This window comes from Engraulis encrasicolus, chromosome 14 (genome assembly GCF_034702125.1).
Source record: "Engraulis encrasicolus isolate BLACKSEA-1 chromosome 14, IST_EnEncr_1.0, whole genome shotgun sequence".
NCBI classification, from domain to species: Eukaryota; Metazoa; Chordata; class Actinopteri; order Clupeiformes; family Engraulidae; genus Engraulis; species Engraulis encrasicolus.
In genome coordinates this window covers 12,453,700-12,458,699 of record NC_085870.1, presented here as the reverse complement: position 1 = coordinate 12,458,699, position 5,000 = coordinate 12,453,700, and the positions used below count along the sequence as shown (strand labels likewise).

The 5,000-nt window shown below is 46.7% G+C and overlaps 1 protein-coding gene across 1 annotated transcript in view; it reads left to right on the top strand.

The window, feature by feature from the left end:
* Positions 1 to 5,000, top strand: part of lrig1 (leucine-rich repeats and immunoglobulin-like domains 1) — an 83,433-nt gene that overhangs the window by 53,634 nt on the left and 24,799 nt on the right. The window lies entirely within an intron of this gene.

The following is a 5,000-nucleotide window of genomic DNA, read 5'->3' as shown; positions in this document are numbered from 1 at the left end:
AGGTGCATATATGCTTCTTGTCCAAGGGCCTCGAAGGCCCTGCGCAACCTGTAAGTCCCTCCTGACCTAAAAGCCCTGAGAGCATGGAAAACACACACACACACACATACACACACATACACACACACACACACACACACACACACACACACACACACACACACTAGGGATGGTACAAACCGCACCGAAAACCCAAACCGTACAATTCACACACATACCGAACCGAACCGTGCAATCCGTGGCAAACCGCAATTCATGTACTGCCCAGAAAAATATGTAAAACAGAGATTCTAGGAGTATCTTATCCAGTCTCTCTGATTAAAACATTAGCGTATGAGACCAATCAGAGGATGACACAATTAAAATCACACCATTTTCACATTATAAGCCTATACAAACCATATGTTGGAGATTTAGTGATCAGTCCAATTCTATTAGCCAATAGAAAGAGGGCATTTGGACGACAGCTGACGACAGTTTTTAAGTCTCAGACACATGCAAAAGGTCAAATTCAACTTGCGCATCATTGCTTTATAACTGCAGCTATATAAATATTGTTCAATATTCCCAGTGCCCCATTTATCATGAACTAAATAAAGAACCGTAGAGAACCGAAAACCGTGACCTTGACACCGTGATATGAACCGAACCGTGAATTTTGTGAACCGTACCACCCCTAACACACACACACACACACACACACACACACACACACACACACACACACACACACACACACACACACACTGCAGATGAAAGCTCCTCTGTACCACACAACAGTTCCACTTCCCTTACCCCAAGCTACCCCACCCCCCAAAACCCTTCATGTCTCAGATTGACGGCAACATGCAAAGCAATCTGCCAAACTCCTGCTCGGAATTAAGCGTCTTTTCTCTCTCTTCAAAAACGCGACATGAAATCCACTTAATTAATCACTGTCAAAATGCCTAAGCGGTTTCCTTTCTTGTCTTTTTTGTGTGTGACTGTCTTTGGAAACGCTTTTCTATTTGTCGTCTGGCCCCTTCCCCTTCCTTTTTTCATGTTCTCTTTCCTTCTTTCTTTATGTCTTTCCTTTTCTCTCAGTCTTTCTTCCTTTCTTTTCTTTTTTTTCTGTCTTCCTCTTTTTTTTTGGACTTGGTGTCTTTGTTAGGTGCCGGTTGGTTCCCACCGACCAAGAGAGAGGCACATGTGTTGCCTGTCCTCGGCCTCCCTGGAGAAAGAAGCTGCCTCTTTTTAAAGAACGCAGTGAAAAGCACTGGTTGGGGTGGGGTGGGGTTGGGAGGGGATGGTTAGTGGCATGAGAGGTGCGGAGGGAGGGGGGGATGTGTCTTTTCTCTCCCAGTGCTCCCAATGCTGGGAACAGGGAGAGCGAGAAAGAAGAGGGTGGTTGGGGAGGAGGGTTTAATGCTCTGCACGTCTCCTAAGTTTTAGAGAGAGAGAGAGAGAGAGAGAGAGAGAGAGAGAGAGAGAGAGAGAGAGAGAGAGAGAGAGAGAGAGAGAGGGAGAGAGAGAGAGAAGAAGGGTTGTGAAGTGAAAAAGAATTGGGCTTTTAGTTGCTCCACCAAACCTCTCACAGTCAGGGGCGATGAGTTGAAGCGTATACAATCCTTTCTTTCTTTCTTTCTTTCTTTCTTTCTTTCTTTCTTTCTTTCTTTCTTTCTTTCTTTCTTTCTTTCTTTCTTTCTTTCTTTCTTTCTATTGGTTTCTCTTTGGTCTTTCATTTGTACTTCCCTTTATTAATACTACTACTTAGGGCTGTAACGATACACTCAACTCACCATTCGGTTTGTATCACGATTCATGACCTACGGTTCGATACACCCCTCGATTTTACATTTGCCAACATTATAATCTTTATGAATAAAAACTATGATAGTTCAAAGGTAGAATAGGTTACAAGAGGCTACAAATAATTTTTAAAAGTTTCTATATAATAATGATGATGCTTGGAAGCACTATCACTTCATATCATGTGGTTGTTTTCTGGGCAGATGGGTATCAAAACGTTAAAAGGGCGTATCACGATACTGCCTCTTTGTATCACGATACAGTATCGTGACTCTGTGTATCACGATTTCTCGGTTCGATACAATATCGTTACAGCCCTACTACTACTTTATTTTACTTTTTTAATTTTTGTTCCATTTGGCAATATTATTTTCGTTTTTTTTCTCATTACGTCTCCCCATCTTTTCTTTTCACCATATTTCACCCCTATCATTGTTTCTGTCTGAGGGGGAAGGGCCTTGGTGTGCGTGTGTGCGTGTGCGTGCGTGTGTGTGTGTGTGTGTGTGTGTGTGTGTGTGTGTGTGTGTGTGTGTGTGTGTGTGTGTGTGTGTGTGTGTGTGTGTGTGTGTACATGTGTGTGTACATGTGTGTGTACATGTGTGTGATAGAGAGTGAGAGAGTTTGTGATGTGCTGTTTGGCTCTCTCTCTCTCTCTCTCTCCCTCCTCTCCCTCTCCTCCTTTCTTCTTTGGCTTCCTTTCTAGTCTTGCCTGGTCCCTCTGCACTTGTTTTTTTCTTTTCTGCTATTCCACATACTTCTGCATCTCCCTCCCTCCCTCCCTCTCTCCCTCCCTTCTCCTCCTCTTTTCTCCTCTCTGTGTCTTAATTTTCCTTTGATTGAAGTCAGAACTTTTTCAAGTCAGATTTTGTTTTTCATGCTAATGTTCTTTAGACTCTTTCACTCCCTCCTTTCTCTTCATCCTTTCCCGTTGCCCCCCTCCCCTTGAGTAATCCCTTCCTCTTCTCCTCAGCTCTCTCTCTCTCTCTCTCTCTCTCTCTCTCTCTCTCTCTCTCTCTCGTTGCTCTGCTGCTTGCTCTGGGCTCGTCGTGAGCCAGCTCTAATCGAATCAGTGGGGAGGCGTTTGGCCGCAGCACCTGCTGAAAGGGAAGAGGGGGGAGCTTTAATTGGGGCACTCGGCCGGCCCGCAGCGGGGGTGTGGGGTGGGGTGGGGCTGCGTTAGTGGGTTGGGTGCACAGGGGCGGCGCGCAAGAGTGTGAAGGCGCTGAAACGGGCCAGCATGTGCCCATTTGCACCAACGCCACCTAACCCCTAGCCCAGCCTTTACCAGCGCCCGTCACCCCCACCACCAAAATCCAGCCCCAGCACCGTAACGAGACAGCGGCCCATTCACACCCAGCCAGCCAGAAAGAATAGGAAATTGGCAGCCAGGGGGCTCAGGCCAGTACGCAGAGAGATTGAGAGAGGAGAAGAGAGGAGAGGAGGAGAAGAGAGGAGAGGAGAAGAGGGGAGGGGGTGGCACAGGGGAGAGGAGAGGCACCGGGGAGAGGTACAATAGGGGCTGGCTTTGGGGAGGTGTGGGGGTCATATGGGTGTGGGGCAAGGGGAATTCAGAAGAAAAGAATGCAGTGGAGGGAGAGAAGAAAAGGAGGAGGAAGAGGAGGAGGGGAGGGGAAGAGAAGGAGGCCTGCCGTCTAACTCAACTCCAAAGACTTGGTGCAGTTTGAAAGAAACCCCCCTTCTGAAATGTTGAAACAAAAGGTGAACTGAACCAAAGCGACAAATTGGGTGCCGAAAATATTTCAGCATGTTCAAGCTCAATGGCAATGTGTTGGCGCACTTAGTCTGATTGCCCTTTTTTCCTCATTGTCAAAGTTTTTGCCTGACTTTCTATTGACTTTTATGTAAGCGTGGAAATAATAGTTTCAAAAGGGCAGGTTTGTGTGAAAAATGAGTAAACTTAACTTTGTCACATGTGGAAACTTGGTCTCGATCTCGGACAAGGAAAAGGGAGGTCTTTTAAAGATGACCCCCTCATAATACCCTTGTTTTTTCCGGTCCCATCTGCTCATCAGCCCTCTCTCTCTCTCTCTCTCTCTCTCTCTCTCTCTCTCTCTCTGTCTCTCTCTCTCTCTTTCTCTCTCTCCCTCTCTCTCTCTCTCTCTCTCTCTCTCTCTCTCTCTCTCTCTCTCTCGTGCTCTCTCTGCACCTTGGTCTATGTCTGCCTGTATTCTTCCATGGATGCCTCCTTCTTGGCATCTCGGTGGCTGTCTCTCTGGGTCCTGAATGTGAATGCAAATGCTCAGCATCTGTGTGCCAGTCTGGCAGTGGCAGTCTCCCACTCGTTTTATTGCAGTCAGGAGAGCATTCCTTAACGCTGCACCCAAGCCTCTTTCTTTCTTTCTTTCTTTCTTTCTTTCTTTCTTTCTTTCTTTCTTTCTTTCTTTCTTTCTTTCTTTCTTTCTTTCTTTCTTTCTTTCTTGTCATTCTCTCTCTCTCTCTCTAACACACACACACACACACACACACGCGCGCACGCGCACACACACACACACACGCGCACACACACACACACACGTGCGCACACGCACACACACACATACACATACACAAAACCCCCCCAGCCTCCACGAACTCCCAACTCTGGTCTGCTCCCAAGCGAGTCAAAGAATGTGCTGGGCTGGCTTTGGACTGGGGGACCGGAGCCCGTAGGGGCTTTTTATACCCTCCAGAGATCCAGGTGCAGTGTGTGGTACACACACACACACACACACACACACACACACACACACACACACACACACACACACACACACACACACACACACACACACACACACACACACACACACACACACACACACACACACACACACACACACACACACACACACACACACACACACACACACACACCAAGAGGACCATGGGTGGGATGGCATGGGTGCATGGCCGTAACTACCATTGAGGACACGGAGGTCATATTTTTTTTTTTCAGTAATGTAAAATGTATCTATGATGAAAATCGACATATGATCAACAATGATACATTTGGTCTGTATACGCCACCCCCATTTATCCTCAAGGCAGTGAAGTAAGAGTGAAGTGACTGAAGTGTTTGAAGCATTCTAAATGTACAGGAGGGTCAAAGACGTCTCTGTCATTCAGTGTTATGGACACCTTCCGCCGACTGTAACTGCAAAAAAACAGGATTTTTAAATTGTTCACTCTTCCAAGCGGTGTGTATCTGCCGG